At 57.4% G+C, this 17,994-nt stretch overlaps 1 long non-coding RNA gene across 4 annotated transcripts in view; it reads right to left on the bottom strand.

Moving 5' to 3' along the window:
* The window catches only part of LOC135311199 (uncharacterized), a 75,782-nt gene extending 69,816 nt beyond the window's left edge, over positions 1-5,966 (bottom strand). For all 4 annotated transcript variants that reach the window (XR_010371001.1, XR_010371000.1, XR_010370998.1 and 1 more), the window contains exon 1: positions 5,861-5,966. This is a non-coding gene — a long non-coding RNA (uncharacterized LOC135311199). The remainder of the gene's footprint in view (positions 1-5,860) is intronic.
* Positions 5,967-17,994: the final 12,028 nt, after the last annotated feature.

Raw genomic sequence — 17,994 nt, 5'->3', positions numbered from 1 at the left:
ACCAGAGACGGTGTTCCATTACGGGAACACGGAGCGTACGAATCAGCGCATCTGTCGATCTGCATTTTAGTCCCTAGGCGATCGTTAATGTCAGCAGAACAACAGACAACGTGCTTCTGTCAGAAAAGGATGACAAAACGCGGTTTCGTGTAGCGCACTGAGAAAACTAGCCAAGACTGCCAAGATTAAGAGCCAAGAAGGTAAAAGGCAATTCTGGCAGGGGGAGATCGCGACCACCGACTCACGGACCACCACCGAGCCTGCGCAGCGATTTACATACGGAACAAGCAAGTTTGTACCAATCAGTAGACAGGACGATAATGAATATGTATGAATACGTAAAATTTTGATCTACAAATTCTACGGGAAAGGTGTGTGAGGTACGCACGCCAGGAGGAGCGATCCCCCGTGCATCTGGCGCCGTGAATAAAGAACGCCTGCTCTTTAATACTAGATTGGTGTTGAATAGATATTTCCGATTTTACCGCGTTTTTCGGTAACAGTTTTGGCACCCCAGATGGGAACCTGCTTTTGAATCTCGACGGATCCGCAGGACCGTGGGACCTGCAGCCAGCCCCAAGGAATTCTTGGGGAGAGCTTCCGATCCCCAGGCCAGAGAATTCTGAGAAAGATCCCCTGGACTGAAGTAAACAAGGCATTCGTTTACGAAGAAACTCAGGTAGAATAATATGTGGCGTTAGCTTCCCACATAGGATAGATAGTGGGTTTGAGTCCCACAGGCCTGCCCGTAAGGCGCGGCGAAAGCCACGCCGGGTTGGGGCCAAGAGGTACCTCGGTTGGTAAGTCTCTGCTAGGCGAAAGCCTGTGGAGCGGGACCCGAGGGTAGGGGGGTCTTCAACAGGGGGTTGAAGTCTCCAGGGATATCTAGCAGGGGGCTACAGATCCCAGTGAGACCTCTAACGGGGGTTGGAGTCCCTCTGACTACTATTTGTGATAGTGCACTATCACAACTGCTAGTCGACTGGGAGATGGGAGCATTTCTGAGTAAGAAACCTATCCCACAGAGAACACCTTTGGGATGTACTTTGAAGCACTGGAAAGACATCGGGGGTGATGACCCACTAACTCGGAAACCATTAATTGAATATTGCAATCATTGGTGCCCAACGTATCAATTGGAAGGTGGGCACGAATGGCCAGAACAGGAGACATTGCAATATCATACCATCTTGCAATTAATGTTGTTTTGTAAAAAGGGAAGGCAAATGGGAAGAAGTGGCATATGTTGATTTGTTCTTTACACTGTGGAATCATCCAGAGTGGCAGAAACAGCGTGAGATATGTCCACAGGATTCTACGGCAATGTTTCTGAAAAGAGGAAAATGTGGTGAGAACTTGAAGTGTTGCTCTACTTGTGATACTGGATACTTCACTTGATGGAACTGACAAGAAAATAGTATTGAATACAGCCAGAAGGCAGGTGCAGGGAGCACATGCTAACAGGAATTTACAGAGAACAACGAATAAGAATTTTCCATCTACAAATCCCGAGTGGGACCCTAATCAGCCAGGACCCAGGGGAATGTTGACTAGATGTCAGAGACAGATTTTATTTGGAGTAAGACATGCAATGCCAAAAGCCATAAATTTTGACCCATTTATTAAGTGAGACAAGAATTAAAGGAGTCCCCCCCTTCAGCCTTTATGGAAAGGCTGAAGGTGACCACCAGAAAATATACTCATTTGAACCCAGAAAAAAACAGAAAAAGCAATTCAGTTGGTCTCTATATTCATAAGACAATCAGCCCCAGATTGGGGGGGGTGGGGGGGGGGAGTAAAAAAACCTTCAGAAACTAGAAGAACCTGAATCCAGAGATCTGGGTAAAATGCTTGAAGTAGCTTGGCATGAAGGAGACCAGAGGAATCAACCCTAGCTGAACACCTGGTTACACTGAAGCTAGGGAATGAAGAAATAGAATTTTTGGTAGATACGGGAGCCACTTCTTTGGTATTGAATACACGTAAAGAGAAAGTTGATCATAAACCAGTAGGTGTTGTTAGTGCGACAGGGCAAAGAAAAATTAGCCTTTCTTAGAGCCATTAAAGTTTAAATTGGAGAAGCAATGGGCAACTCACCAGTTTCTGTATATGCCTGAATGTCCACTGCCTCTGTTATGATGAGATCTATTAAGTAAATTAGATGCTCAAGTAACTTTTAAAGATGGAGAGATTAAATTACTAATACCAGAACAGAATCAAAAGCCACAGAGGCGAGAGCGTTTATGTTACAGGATTCCTCCAGGGAGGAACAGGTTCCCGAAGAAGTGGAAAACGTAGTAATTCCTTTGGTTTGAGCGAGCGGAGCTCCGGAGCGATCTAAGTGGGCAGAGCCGGTAAAAGTAACCTTAAAGCCTGGAGCCAAGCCGGTAAGACAAAAACAATACCGTATTAAGCGAGAGGCTCGAAAAGGATTAGAGAAGTTAATTATAAATTTTTTTCAGAATATGAGCTCTTAGTAGAATGTGAATCAGAATATAGTACTCCTGTGCCGCCAGTAAAGAAATCTAGAGGCAAAGAGTATTAGCTGGTTCACGATTTAAGGGCTATATCTCAGGTGGTCCAAGATCTACATCCGGTAGTAGCTAATCCATACACTTTACTGACCTCTTTTAAAGGAGGAGCATAAATGGTTTACTGTACTAGATTTGAAGGATGCCTTCTTTTGCATACCTCCAGGCATAAAAAGTCAAAGCCTATTTGCTTTGGAATGGGAAAGCCCCACCACAGAATGAAAGACACAGCTAACATGGACCGTACTTCCACAAGGATTTAAAATTAGTCCTACGATATTTGGGACTCAGCTGGCAAGAAAAAAATTAGAAATATAGAAATGTCTAGAAAAAACAGAACCCAGGGAGAGGCATATTGTTACAGAATGCAGACGACATTCTGATAGTGGCAGAAAGTAAAGAATAATGTTTTGAAATTTTTAAATTTTCTGGGCCAAGGAAGATGCGGAGTTTCCAGAAACAAAACCCAAATAGGAGAAGAAGCAGCCATTTATTTAGGATTTGAAATATCTCAGAGACAAAGACAATTAGAAAGTGAAAAGAAAGAAACTATTTGTCAAATTCCCGAACCTAGCGGCCCGAAGGAACTGAGAGCTTTTCTGAAAATAGTGAAATAGCGTCAGCTCTGGATTCTGAACTACAGACTGTATGTAAAACCATTATACGAGGCACTGAAAGAATCAAAGGATAAATATTTAACCTGGACGCCCGGATGCCAAACGGCATTCAAAGAACTGAAAAGAGCCTCAGTGATGGCCCCTGCATTAGGCCTACCCGATTTCGCTAAACCTTTTGAGTTGTTTGTCCACGAAAGACAACATTTAGCCCTTGGAGTGCTGACACAGCGACTGGGAACCTGGAAGAGACCCGTGGGCTACTTCTCCAAACAACTCGACCACGTGAGTAAAAGATGGCCTGGATGTTTACGGGCAGTGGCAACAGCAGCGCTGCCGATCCAGGAAGCCCCAAAGTTAACAATGGGACAAAAGATGACAGTATGTGTCCCGCACATAGCGGTGACTGTTTTAGAACAAAAGGGGGGTCGTTGGCTATCCCTTAGCAGAATGTTGAAATATCAAGTTGTTCTGTTAGAACAAGACCATGTGGAATCGAAGACTACTGCTATACTGAATCCTGCTATGTTTTTAACAACAGAAAACCTTACGGACAATTTCGAACACGATCGCTTGCTAACTATTGAACAAGTCTATTCCAGCAGACCAGGCCTGAGACACAAACCTCTGGGAAAATCCTGATCTGGAGTTGTTTACAGATGGAAGCAGCTCTGGGCGAGAAGAGAATGGCCGGATATGCTGTCGTTATCACCGCCGAGGGAATGGAGTCAGGGGCGCTGCCTGCGAACACCTCAGCACAGAAAGCAGTATTGGTAGCGTTGAAGCGAGCTCTGCGAATGGCAGAAGGACGAAGGATAAATATCTAGACTGATTCCAAACATGCATTTGGTGTGATCCACGATCATGGAGCTACTGGGAAGGAAAAAGGACTGCCATCAGCCCAAGAATCATTGATACAGCATAAAGAAGACATTCTCCAACTTCCGGAAGACGTGCAGAAACCAAAAGAAGTGGCGGTAAAGCGTTGCAAAGCTCATCGATTCGGCCAGACGGCTGTAAACATAAGCAAACGATTGACAGATAAAGCTGCAAAGAGGACTGCAGAGCAAGGTATCCTTGCACTAGTACCAGTAAAACAGATCGGAATTCCAAAGTTGAAACCGAGATTATTATAATAAATTGGATGAGCAATTAGCAGAACAATTGGAAGCATCACAAAACACAGAGATGGTAGGTAACACCAGAAAAACAAGTAATAATAATAACAACCCCACAAGTTATGACAGAACTTGCAAAAGAAAAGCATGAGCAAACACATTAGGGTGTAGATGCTACGGTTTTGAGTTTAAAAGCATCTGTAGCGTGTGTAGGCATGACAAGAATAATTAAACCCATGGTAGCTAAGTGTCCAATCTGTCCTAGAAATAATCCCCTGAACCAAAGGAAACCACCTTTAGGAGTAACAAAACAAAAAATTCTCCCGGAAATTATTAGCAAATTAAGTTCTCTGAGTTACCCAGACAAAATAGATATAGCAGTATTTGTTAGTGATGATGGACAAGTTTTCTAGTTGGCCAGAAGCTTTCTCGTGCTGCACCAACAAAGCTAGAGTAGTAGTTAAAATGTTGCTGAAAGAAATAATACCAAGATTTAGAGTGCCAACAGGAATGTCCTCTGGGAGAGGACCACATTTTTTTGCAGAGGTAGTTCAACAAATTAATAAAATTTTGGGTATAAAATGGAACCTGCATATGCCCTAGAGACCACAATCAAGTGAAAACTTTGAGAAGATGAACCAAACACTGAACTGACATAGTGGAATATTATTGATCTAGGATGGAAGTATTGAGAAAATGATTATTTCAAAACTTCCAAAGGGGGGAAATGTAACCAAAGCGATGAAATCAACCAACCAGAGACGGTGTTCCATTACGGGAACACGGAGCGTACGAATCAGCGCATCTGTCGATCTGCATTTTAGTCCCTAGGCGATCGTTAATGTCAGCAGAACAACAGACAACGTGCTTCTGTCAGAAAAGGATGACAAAACGCGGTTTCGTGTAGCGCACTGAGAAAACTAGCCAAGACTGCCAAGATTAAGAGCCAAGAAGGTAAAAGGCAATTCTGGCAGGGGGAGATCGCGACCACCGACTCACGGACCACCACCGAGCCTGCGCAGCGATTTACATACGGAACGAGCCAGTTTGTACCGATCAGTAGACAGGACGATAATGAATATGTATGAATACGTAAAATTTTGATCTACAAATTCTACGGGAAAGGTGTGTGAGGTACGCACGCCAGGAGAAGCGATCCCCCGTGCATCTGGCGCCGTGAATAAAGAACGCCTGCTCTTTAATACTAAATCGGCGTTGAGGAGTTGTTTCCGATTTTACCGCGTTTTTCGGTAACACACGGAGTCAGACCAAGAGGGCCAGAGAAAGACAAAATACCGACAGGCTACAGAACAGAGCAGGAGGAATAAAAAAATAAAAACGGAGCCAGAGCCAGGCAGAGAGAGGCGGAGAAAGAACAAGTAGCCACAGGCTACAGGACAGAGAGAGGGAGGCCTGAAAAGACGGGGAGGCAGGGAGCCACTCAGAGCGAGATGGAGAAAGAAGGGGCGGGGGGGGCGCCAAAAAAAAAAAAAAAATTTTGCAGCAGGTAAGGAAAGAGAGGGGGCCAGGGGGGAGAGACAGGGAGGGCCCAGGACGCACAAGAGAGGCAACGGGGCCCCAGTGGCCCAGGACTCACCGCGACTCTCGCTCTCAGTGCTGCTGGCACAATTTAGCCGTTCAGATGCTTCTTTCCCCTCCTCTCCGCCCTGCCTCTTCTGCAGCTCCAGACTCTAGGCCGTCCTCCACCTAAAGAGGATACACGGGTGTCTTACCGCTCTTACGAGATGAGGCTTCCTAGGCACGTAGCGTAGCCTAGCTCGCTCGTGCCGGAGCTGGGGGCAGGAGCACGGGGCAAGGGGGGCCAGGGGAGGCTGAGGGGGAGCTCTGGTGAGCTGGGGAGTCGGCTATCTTCTGCACCCTGGGCAGGGGGAAAAGGTCATCCTCCTCCTCCTCCTTTCCCTCTTCCCTTCTATCAGCTCCTGGGTAACTCCTGGGGCTGCCCTCACCCGCTCGCCTTTAGCATACCAGAAGCCTGCCTCGGCAGGTCGTTTGAAGCTTCCCATCCCACCAGCCCCAGTAGTGCAGGCACACAAGGAGACACCCCTGCACCCACCAAAGGGGCTCGCTCACCTCGCCGGCAGCCCTAGGCCTCACCCGACACAGGGAATCGTGTCCGACACACCACCACGCTGCAGCAGGAGCGGAGGAGGCCTTTCCTTACCAGGAAGCAGCAACGAGCACGGCGGCATCACCTCGCAGGCACCGCAGCATCGCAGGGCTGTCACCTGCGGAGAGAGCAATGGGGATCACAGGGACGCCACCGCGCGTGCGCGGCTCCCGGGCTCAGTACCCAACTCTGGTCGCTGGGCAGCAGCATTATCTGAATTACTCTTCTCGATTAATACCATCCAGAAACCGTAACTTGGCTGCATCCACAGAGCTTCTATTCCTCTGCACCTTTCCCCCTCGCAGCCCCAGCAGCACCGTTCATTGCCTCTGCACCAAACAGCAAAGCGTCTCGAGCATTTCAGTCCTTTCCTCTCGACTGCTTAAAAAAATCTGGTGCTTGCTACTGTCCATGCCACTGCCCCCCCCGCCCATGCCTGAGGGAGGAGAAGCAGCACAGCAAACCTGGGGAACAAGGTTGGGTCCCCCACCCCCGCAGAATAAGCCCCAGGAACTGCTTGTAGGCATGTGGCATCAGGGTTGTGATAGGGTTTTGTTTTGGTTTTCTTTTTTTTCCCCTGCCTTCTTTACATAATGTATTAATTGGGGTTGCTTTTCCAAACTACTGAGTTCTGTGGGGACTTTTTGTGCTTTTACCCTACAAAAAATGGTCATTTTCACTTTCGGTTTTGTGCATGAGAATGGTTGGTGGGTGCTTTTAGGTGGTTGTTCCTTCCCCACCACCACCCTTTTTTTCCCTTTCCAGCTGCACAAATCCAGCTGGAGTTGGCTTTCCCAGAAGCCCCAAGTTGTTTTCTTTCCACCAGAATTCTTTCTGTTTTTTTCACCCCCCATTGCAGACCCAGAGTCAGGGGGTTTGAGGTATTTTTGTGCCCAGGCAGCAGCTCCCAGGCTGCATAAGCAGCCCCACAGGGGGAAGTCCCCGTTTGAGGGAATCGGCCCCAAATTGGGATGGGAAAGTGAAGACAAGGGAAAAAAAAACCTGAATAACCTGAAAAAGAACACCTACTCCAGCCCACCAAGCACCGGTCACCTTGCCTGACTCACCTCCAGGGCCCAGATCACGCTCGGCTCATCGCTTAGCGCCCTCGGATCACAAAAAAAAAGAGTAAAACCCATAATGGAGCCCTATAGCCATCAGTCACATCTTCCCTCCAGTACTACACAGACTCACCTTCTTCCAGCGCTCCCCTGGGCTCTCCTCCGTTGCCCTGCACGACTCATCCACCTGCACCTGGAAAAACAGTGTTACTGAACAAGTCACCTGGAGGCACAGCAACAGCTTAACCATTCCACAGCTCTTGCGCCCCCGTAGGAATACCATCTAGAGCCCAACTACAGCCTGCCGTTAAAGGAAATGCGTTAAATCAAACGTTAAGCCCTCGCACGTACAAGCCGGAACAGCAAACCCACGGCACGCTCGCGCACCCAGGGCGCAGCCCGACGGAGGTCCACGGGCACCTCGCCGGTCTGATGCGGAGCCGCCCAGCATCCCTGCGAGCACAGCTGCAGGCGCAACAGCAGTTTCACCTACACCCATCTCAGCGCGCAGCGCTTCTGAAGCTTTAAGCTGAAAGCCCTACCTTGACCCTTGGCCACACTAGAAGCGAGCCGTGGCTAGGACTCCACAGAAACACAGCAACACAAATTGCACACCCACAGCGGCGACAGCCTTGCAGCTATTTAGACCAGGAACAACAGAGAAAAGTAAAACAGCTTCATCACCCGCACAGGAAAAGCAGCAGACGGAGACAAAGGGTCAGCATTCACAGCCCTTACAGAACACAGGCGTTCTCTCTCCTTCCACTCCTAAACCCATCCCCACTTAGGTCTAAATATCGCAGCCCTGCTGGGGCAATATCGAGAGCGGGGAACAAGAGCCCTGCCGCCCGCCGTTTGTGCGGCAGGACACAAAAACAGAGGGACATGTTTTGCCACACACAACCCTGAATCTCCTGAAAATTTATGTTTACCAAAAATAGCCATTTGGAACATATTCCCAAAAACATTCGGCAATGAAACGCTTACGTGTTTGACACCCGCACATTTTTGGGGAACTTGCTATTTGCTTCCTGGTTTTGCTGGTCTTCCCTCAGAAGTTCTACCTGCAGCCAAGTTATTCCCACCCGCCCGACCGGTTCAAGCGTTCACCTTCCTGGTATTACCAGCACATTGACACAGGCGAGGAACTTAACTGCTCTTCTAAAACTATCCAAATGACAATTACAGCCCTGAAAGAGGAGTGGAAGAGAAGAAAAGGAGAGATCAGGCAGCAAAAATGCCCTGCAGGCTGCTGCCAGCCAACACTGCACTCTTTTGTTAAAGCCACCCCACCCCCCCAAACGCAAAAACAAACCCCATGACTTTGTGGAGTGCGGTTTTTTCTTCTTTTCAGCAGTCCTTCTGGAGCTCATCCCTGTCTCAGCATCTTGTCTTGTCAGAGCATGAAGATGCAGATGATCTGTATCCCGATGACATCTGCATGGGATGAATACATTTTCAGAAAACGCCCGACTGAGCCATTTGCCACAGTCACGAGACTCACGACATGACACACGAGGTGGGCCCAGAGTTTTAAGGCAAAAATACCTCCCCCGCCCCCCACCCGAGATCTTTCAGGCTCCAGACCTGCCATCTCCCCGCACCAAACCTCCCCGGCCAAAGGGTTTCAGGTGGCCCAAAACACAGTACACAGAAAATAAACGGGGAAAGCCCTACATTGTGCAAAAGAGAACGATGCCCGACCAGGGCTTCTCTGCGGGGCCCGGGCTCGGCACGGAGCCCCCCCCCGGCACGAGCACGGGCCCGGGCCGGTCACGGAGCCCCCCCCCGCCCGGCCCCGGGCCCGGCACGGAGGAGCCAGCCGCCCCCTCCCCCGCCCGGCCCCGGGCCCGGCACGGAGGAGCCAGCCGCCCCCTCCCCCGCCCGGCCCCGGGCCCGGCACGGAGGAGCCAGCCGCCCCCTCCCCCGCCCGGCCCCGGGCCCGGCACGGAGGAGCCAGCCGCCCCCTCCCCCGCCCGGCCCCGGGCCCGGCACGGAGGAGCCAGCCGCCCCCTCCCCCGCCCGGCCCCGGGCCCGGCACGGAGGAGCCAGCCCCCCCCTCCCCCGCCCGGCCCCGGGCCCGGCACGGAGGAGCCAGCCCCCCCCTCCCCCGCCCGGCCCCGGGCCCGGCACGGAGGAGCCAGCCCCCCCCTCCCCCGCCCGGCCCCGGGCCCGGCACGGAGGAGCCAGCCCCCCCCTCACCCGCCCGGCCCCGGGCCCGGCACGGAGGAGCCAGCCCCCCCCCTCCCCCGCCCGGCCCCGGGCCCGGCACGGAGGAGCCAGCCCCCCCCTCACCCGCCCGGCCCCGGGCCCGGCACGGAGGAGCCAGCCCCCCCCTCCCCCGCCCGGCCCCGGGCCCGGCACGGAGGAGCCAGCCCCCCCCTCCCCCGCCCGGCCCCGGGCCCGGCACGGAGGTGCCAGCCCCCCCCCTCCCCCGCCCGGCCCCGGGCCCGGCACGGAGGAGCCAGCCCCCCCCTCCCCCGCCCGGCCCCGGGCCCGGCACGGAGGTGCCAGCCCCCCCCTCCCCCGCCCGGCCCCGGGGCCGGCACGGAGGAGCCAGCCGCCCCCTCCCCCGCCCGGCCCCGGGCCCGGCACGGAGGAGCCAGCCCCCCCCTCCCCCGCCCGGCCCCGGGCCCGGCACGGAGGAGCCAGCCCCCCCCTCCCCCGTCCGGCCCCGGGCCCGGCACGGAGGAGCCAGCCCCCCCCTCACCCGCCCGGCCCCGGGCCCGGCACGGAGGAGCCAGCCCCCCCCCTCACCCGCCCGGCCCCGGGCCCGGCGCGACGGAGGCGTCCCCCGCCCCGCCCGGCCCCGGGCCCGGCGCGACGGAGCTCCTCCCGCCCGGCACCGAGCCCGGCCCAGGCCCGGCGCGACGGAGCCCCCCCCGCCCGGCCCAGGGTCGGGCCCGCACGGAGCCCCCCCCACCCCCGGCCCACAAGGAGCCCCCACCGCTGCCCGAACTCACCCACCAGCGCTCTCCGGCCCCCGGCTACGGCCGCGCTGCTCTCTCAGGCGGCTGCCGCAGACGAGGATCGGGAGCCGCCAGGCCTCCAGGAGTCCCGAGGGGCTGCCGGCCACCGCAGGGGATGGCTGCCTGCGGCCGGACTGCCGCGGCGCTCCCCGCCCAGCTCCGAGCAGTCTCCGCCGGCCACGGGCTTCCCACGCCGGGCCGCAGAGGGGCCCCGGCACCGCAAAGAGACCCCTCGCGACCCGGCCGCCCCACGCACCTCTCCCACCTCCGCTCCGCCGCGCACGCGCCACCGGAAGCCCGGGCCCCGCGGGGCGGCCCTTAGAGGGCGGCCGGAAGGACCGGCCCCCACCGGCCCCGCCCCCGCGCCGGACCGCCCCCGCGCCCAGCCGGTGAGCGCCAGCGCCCCCTGCTGGCCGGGCCGCGCTCAGCTCGCGAGGGCGCCGAGGGCCGGGCGGGGCGGGACGCGCCGGCTCGGGGCCGGCTCCTTTCGGGGCGAGCGGGCGAGCGAGAGACCCCTGCGGGCCCCGGTCACGGCCGGGCAGAGCCGCGCGCCCTCCGGGAGCGGCTGAACGGGGCTGCCGCTCGTGACACGTACCGAGCCGTCCGCGACGGGAGCGAGCAGAGGAGGAAGGGGCCGGCGGCCGCGGGGCCCTGCCCGCAGGCACGGGGGGGGGGGTGCGGGCTGGGGCCCGTGGGGCCGCCCTGCTGGGCCGCTGCCCTGCGCCGCACCGCGCTGGGGGCTGGGGCCCGACCGGCGCCGGGGGACCGGGGGCAGCCACGAGCAGGGGGCCTGAGCTTAGCCACGGCCTGCAAAACACCCCGCAGCGTGAGACGCTGCGAGGCCAAGGTGGTCCTTGGCAATGGGGGCGCCTGGGCTCGGCCTCCGCCGTACCCGTCCTGGGTCTGCGTGGCGTTCCAGGGGAACGGTGTTCTCCTTGTGCGGAAGGTGGGCTGGCCGTTCGGCCGTGCCCCGGCCGTTACCGATACTGCCAGAGGCGCTCGCACGCTCTGGCCCGTTACTGCTGCGGTACCGCGCCGTAGCCGAAAGAAGAGGTGTTGTGTTTTCTCACAAAAAAGCCTCCTACGGTCAGTGGAAGAAATAACCTCCTTCCGTGGCACTGACTCTTTTCGTCCAGTCCATAGCCGGCTTTCGGCTTTTGTCTTTACAGCATTCAGTTTGCTTTCTGCCAAGCTTTCTACCTGCTGTGAAACATTTGGATGGTTTTTTCTTGTTGCTTTTTTTCCCCCCTACTTGCTCCACAACTCCCACACCAATCACCCAGCGCGGCTCGCCTTTCAGCCCCCAGACCCAGGAGCCTTGCCCTGGGACGGCCCGTACATGTCAGCAGAGTTGTTCCAGCTCTCACCCTGTCCCTACCCAGCTGAGGACGTCTGTGTCCGTGGCAGACACCCAGACACTGCCCCTGCAGCGTGGCAGTCCCCTGCCCCATCAGTGAAAACTGCGGCAATATCGGCTAAGTTTAAAAGCGTCGGCAGGAGGTGCAGGATACGTAAATAAAGCGGCGGTTGGCTGCCGGGTACGGGTGCGATATAAATACATTTTGTTTACAGGCCTTCGTGCCTATTCAGCGTTGAACGGCACCGCAGCCCACCCACCCCGGGGCTCACGGGGCTCGGAGAAGGGTCTCTCCAAGGGCACAACCTAAGGCAGCGCAGGAAGCCCAGCTGCCACGCTCCCAGTCGCTACGGGACGCTTGCTTACAGCTACACCGACGAGGGTGCGGATGAGGCTGGAACTAGCAGAAATGCTGACTCTTCTGGCCTTTTATTTGCGGAAGGCACAGCGCGCGAGCCTCGGCGGCTCACAGGAGAAGCGTGCGGCGCTGCCGGACTCTCATTCTCAGCTCACGTACTACTGCCAAAGCTCCTGCCCTGTGCTGTGCCAGATGCCGGCTGGCGTGAGCACCTGGGCTCCTGAGGGACCCCCTTGTCCTGAGAGCCAGAGGTACTCGCTTCCCTTTGCATGAGGCCTGTAGGAGATAGACCCTGCAATTTAAAAAATCTGTATCAAACGTGGCAGACTCAAAGGGGGGCATTTTAAAAAAGGCAGGTTTGTTTTCTTTTTTAACTTTACGATCTACAGCCTAGCAAAGAGCTCCCTTTCAGTGTCAGTCGCTTGGCCTTCTCCCCTACTGACGAGGTCCCAGCCTCCCGGTGAGATCTCGCTGGAGATATTCTCAGTTTCCCTCAGGTACGGGGCTGCCCTGGCCCGAGGCCAGCGAAGAAGCTGACTTTGCCCGTGCCTGAATCAGCAACACGTCCAGCAGGCGACTTGCAGAGCCCAGGGAACCCTCGTAAAGAGGTCTGGGGGTGGGCCGCGCCACATCTGCGGCATCGGCCGTGGGAAAGGACCGGCGCAGTAAAGCAGGTGGGTGAAACCGCGGTCCGCGCCAGTACGTGCTGCTGCCTGGGGCATGGCTTTGCTGCGGGTCAAGTCAGATGCTCTCTGTAAGAGTCAGTCAGGGCAAAGGCCGCAGCAGATGTCTTTTCTGCTCATTTTAACAAAGGCTGGACGGAGCCCATAGAGGAAGGCACTACGCGTCTTGCTGGGTCTGTTTGCCTGCCTTCTCGTAAGCCGTCGCGGAAACTTGCACGAGCAAAGCCTGTGCAAGCTGATGACAGCCACGCACGGTTGAAGAGGGAGCAGACGGTGAGAGCAGAGGTGCGCGCTCAGGCTGTGCGCTGGAAGCTAATGCTAATGCTGCAAAATAAAGAGTGGATTTTCTTTTTTGGGTTTAGGTGAGCGCTAAACATGACATGTGCGTGTGTGCGTGTGTCTCTCGCAGGTTTTTGTCATACACCCCACCCCCCCGCCCCAAAAAAACCACCCGCACATGCCACGCGTTAAACAGTGGTTTTCCATTGTACTTAGACGTGCTTACATAGGTGTGTTGGTTTTTTTCTTTTTTAATGCAGAAACAGCAATACGATAGATTTAATACAGCTAGCAATTAGATGGGTGTAGCTTTAGAGCGTCGGCTGTTTACAAAGCAACTGCACACCTTCTTTAACTCACAGTTTAAACAGGTAAACTTGCAGTGCATCACACGTGCTTTGTACAGTCACGGTCCACACGGCAGGCCAGATGCTTCCCCCTGCCTTGTCCTTGTTCCCCCGACTCCGACGGGACCGCCGAGGCCACCCTGGGGACAGCGCCGCTTTCTAGCAGCTGGGTTGCTTGCCTGGACGCCCCACAGACAAACAGTCATTTCCCCACTGAACCTCTTCTCAAATATTTTCCTAGCCCTGCAGGCCCCAGGTCCTTTGGTTCATATTTCCTTTTTTCCGGGCTTGATGCACAGGACCGACGATTTCCAGAAACAGAAACAGAGGCTGATTCAGTCCAGGCTAAACATTCTCTGACCTAAACCAAACTGCCTTCGAAGAGATAGCTGTACTGTAGGCACCACCTCGGGAACAGAAGTTGCCCTGTCATTAAAAAAAAAAAAAAAAAAAAAAAGCAGGAAAACAAGGCATTTCAGGCTGAGGAGGCTGAACGGTGTGCTGGGGGCGGTGGGGGGCTGGAAAGAAACAGTTCAGACGATTAGAGCGAGCTTGGCGTTGCAAAGCGTGCCATTATTTTTAATTCGGCAGTCAGAAGAAAATAGATTCTGACACTGATTTCCTGCGTGCTGCGGGAGTTCTCTCCTCAGCATTCCTGTGCACCATTTTACTTTTGTGTCCCGTCCGCTTCGCTTTTGCGCTGTAGCTCTCCGGTTCTAGCTACGCTTCCCACCACCCCCATTACGCTTTGACAAGCCCAGCTCTCACTGTGCTTCCCTTCCCTTCCCTTCCCGTATGCGCGTGCAGGGAAAAGCCCGCGCGTCTGCCACTACAGGACCCGCTCTGGGGGGCAGGAGAGATGACGACGCTCCCTGACAGAGGACACAGCTGAGGGGCGGTCCGCCGGGGCCGGGGAGATGGCAGCACCTTCCCTCAGCTGCCCCATCCGAGCACAGGTGCAGGTGCGCACTGAGGAGAGACAAGCAGGCAGGAGCTGCAGAGCGAGAGAGAAAATAAAATTCACGGGCGGGTGCTACTTGCGTCTCATTTTTAGCGCAAGACATTAATTCTCAGCACATTCTTGGAGCTGCCCCTTTGGGACTCACGGAGAAGAGGGAGGTTGGCCACGCGGTGCAGCCCAGCTCTGCTTCCCCTAAATGGTTTTACTGTTCAGGTGTTGCCCTAATCTGGCCGGTACCCCCGCAAAGAGTTTGGGATTTCTGCTGCCTCTCCGGGCCAGCCACAGACCCCGACTTCATCGCAGCGAATGACCCTGCACTCGTCAGAGCGGTTGCCGAGTCACATCCCGCTGCCTTCCCTGCAGAACTGGAGACCCTTTTTCAGCCCTTGCCCCCTCTTCTCTCAGCTCGTCGCCCATCCCTTTATCAGTGCCGGCACCGATCCTGCCTCCAGCTCGCCCTGTCCCCACCTGCGAGCGCCCAACAGGAGCTAAATGTCTCCTCAAGGATGCACGGAAGAGACGCGCAGGTAACCCAGCACAGACCCCCTGCAAACATCTTCTTTCCATTTGCTTTCCTCTCCTGACACGAAGGGATGACTTAGGAAAAGCGTACTGCTCGCGTTTCACATGCACCGCTTCTACTTTCACTCTCGCTCTCCTTGGCAGTAATTAATAGCGGTGGCGGGGGGGGCTGGGGCATTCCCCCAAAGCGGCTGCGGTTGTGGCACTCCATTAGCTTTGTAATTTTTAAATCTAAATCTTCTGGAATTGTTAGTTCTGGTCAGGAATCACCCGTACCTGCAAATTTTCTTAATAGCTACGCTTGACCCCAGCCACTGTTTAACAGCTCACCTTTATTTCTCTTCATTTAAGAACCTAAAGCTTCGTTTACTGCTTGGGTTGGAAGCAGGAGCTGTCGCTGCCTCTGAACTTTCTAACAGCCCTGTTACAATTTCAGTACTACCCGCTCCCAATTTAGCTTTCCGGGTCGATTTTCATTCTAGATTCTAAAATTTCCTTATTTTGTTTCTGATCAGGAGTCATTAATGCCTGCAGTTGATTTAATAACGGCTGCATTTAGATTGAGCTATTAATGACTCGCAACTCTATTTATGGCATAAAAAAGGGCTGCCTTTATATTTTTTTTAATTACAGATTAGGAATAATGACTGCCTGGTTTGTTCAGTAATAGCTGCGATTAAATTGAGTCACGACTCCTCCCTAAATAATATGTGTTTATTTGCACTCTAACAATTTAACCTCCCCTTCACCGGTCAGGGGCACCGACAAGTGCCCGCGCGTACCTCCGCGCCCCCTGCGCCGGCTCCCCAGGGAGCAGCCTCGTACCCTGACCAGAGTCTGCAGCGGCCCGTTGTCGGCCCAGCTCCTCGCCCTCGAGCGGCGGATCCGCTGCTGCCCAGAGGGGACGGAAATGGCGCGGGGTAAATGATAATGTGAAATGATAAGCGAATAAAATGATCTCACAAGGGGGAAGAAAACCAGCAAAGCAAAAACCAAACCCCAGACAGAACACCATACCACTAAACCGCCTCACCGCCCCCTCAGCGCCCAAAACAGCATCCCGGGAGGAAAAAAGCAAAGCAGGCCACAAGGGACCTTTCTAGTACAGCTGCTGCCAAAGAGCGCCAAGCTCTGGAAGCCTTACCTCAGGCAACGCCTCCGCTTCTCTAAGCGCCAGAGCACGCCTGCCCGGGGGGCTGAGACAGCCCCAGAGCTGCGACCGCCCGAGGGAACACGGGAGCCCCGGCGCCAGAGGAGCCCGGGGGCAGCGAGAGCTGCCCGAGCCCCGGCTGGGGCTCTTCGACCCCCGGGCCCCGCCCCCGCCCTTCCCACAGCGCCCCGCGAAAGGGGCGGGCCGAGCCCCCCGAGGGGGGAAGGCCCCGGGAGCCGTACGGGAGCCGCCTGGAGCTCCCGGCGCGGGAGGGGGGGGGGAGAGAAAACACCCAAACCGAGCCCCCCCCCGAGCGGAGCAAACACAGGCTCGGGCCGTTGCCGGGGGGCGGGGCCTGTCGCTACGGGGAGAGAGCCGGCACCGCCCCCCGGGCCGTTGCCAGGGGGCGGGGCCTGTCGCTACGGGGAGAGAGCCGGCACCGCCCCCCGGGCCGTTGCCAGGGGGCGGGGCCTGTCGCTAAGGGGAGAGAGCCGGCACCGCCCCCCGGTCCGTTGCCAGGGGGCGGGGCCTGTCGCTAAGGGGAGAGAGCCGGCACCGCCCCCCGGGCCGTTGCTAGGGGGCTGGGCCTGTCGCTAAGGGGAGAGAGCCAGCACCGCCCCCCGGGCCGTTGCTAGGGGGCTGGGCCTGTCGCTAAGGGGAGAGAGCCGGCACCGCCCCCTGGGCCGTTGCCAGGGGGCGGGGCCTGTCGCTAAGGGGAGAGAGCCGGCACCGCCCCCCGGTCCGTTGCCAGGGGGCGGGGCCTGTCGCTAAGGGGAGAGAGCCGGCACCGCCCCCCGGGCCGTTGCCAGGGGGCTGGGCCTGTCGCTAAGGGGATAGAGCCGGCACCGCCCCCCGGTCCGTTGCCAGGGGGCGGGGCCTGTCGCTAAGGGGAGAGAGCCGGCACCGCCCCCCGAGCCGTTGCCGGGGGGCGGGGCCTGTCGCTAAGGGGAGAGAGCCGGCACCGCCCCCCGGTCCGTTGCCAGGGGGCGGGGCCTGTCGCTAAGGGGAGAGAGCCGGCACCGCCCCCCGGTCCGTTGCCAGGGGGCGGGGCCTGTCGCTAAGGGGAGAGAGCCGGCACCGCCCCCCGGGCCGTTGCCAGGGGGCGGGGCCTGTCGCTAAGGGGAGAGAGCCGGCACCGCCCCCCGGGCCGTTGCCAGGGGGCGGGGCCTGTCGCTAAGGGGAGAGAGCCGGCACCGCCCCCCGGGCCGTTGCCGGGGGGCGGGGCCTGTCGCTAAGGGGAGAGAGCCGGCACCGCCCCCCGGGCCGTTGCTAGGGGGCTGGGCCTGTCGCTAAGGGGAGAGAGCTGGCACCGCCCCCCGGGCCGTTGCCAGGGGGCGGGGCCTGTCGCTAAGGGGAGAGAGCCGGCACCGCCCCCCGGGCCGTTGCCAGGGGGCTGGGCCTGTCGCTAAGGGGAGAGAGCCGGCACCGCCCCCCGGGCCGTTGCCAGGGGGCGGGGCCTGTCGCTAAGGGGAGAGAGCCGGCACCGCCCCCCGGGCCGTTGCCAGGGGGCGGGGCCTGTCGCTAAGGGGAGAGAGCCGGCACCGCCCCCCGGGCCGTTGCCAGGGGGCGGGGCCTGTCGCTAAGGGGAGAGAGCCGGCACCGCCCCCCGGGCCGTTGCCAGGGGGCGGGGCCTGTCGCTAAGGGGAGAGAGCCGGCACCGCCCCCCGGGCCGTTGCCAGGGGGCGGGGCCTGTCGCTAAGGGGAGAGAGCCGGCACCGCCCCCCGGTCCGTTGCCGGGGGGCGGGGCCTGTCGCTAAGGGGAGAGAGCCGGCACCGCCCCCCGGGCCGTTGCCGGGGGGCGGGGCCTGTCGCTAAGGGGAGAGAGCCGGCACCGCCCCCCGGGCCGTTGCCGGGGGGCGGGGCCTGTCGCTAAGGGGAGAGAGCCGGCACTGCCCCTCGGCCGTTGCTAGGGGGCT

Source organism: Phalacrocorax carbo, unplaced genomic scaffold (genome assembly GCF_963921805.1).
Source record: "Phalacrocorax carbo unplaced genomic scaffold, bPhaCar2.1 SCAFFOLD_122, whole genome shotgun sequence".
NCBI lineage: Eukaryota > Metazoa > Chordata > Aves > Suliformes > Phalacrocoracidae > Phalacrocorax > Phalacrocorax carbo.
The sequence above is the reverse complement of the archived record's forward strand: the minus strand, read 5'-3'. Positions and strand labels throughout refer to the sequence as shown.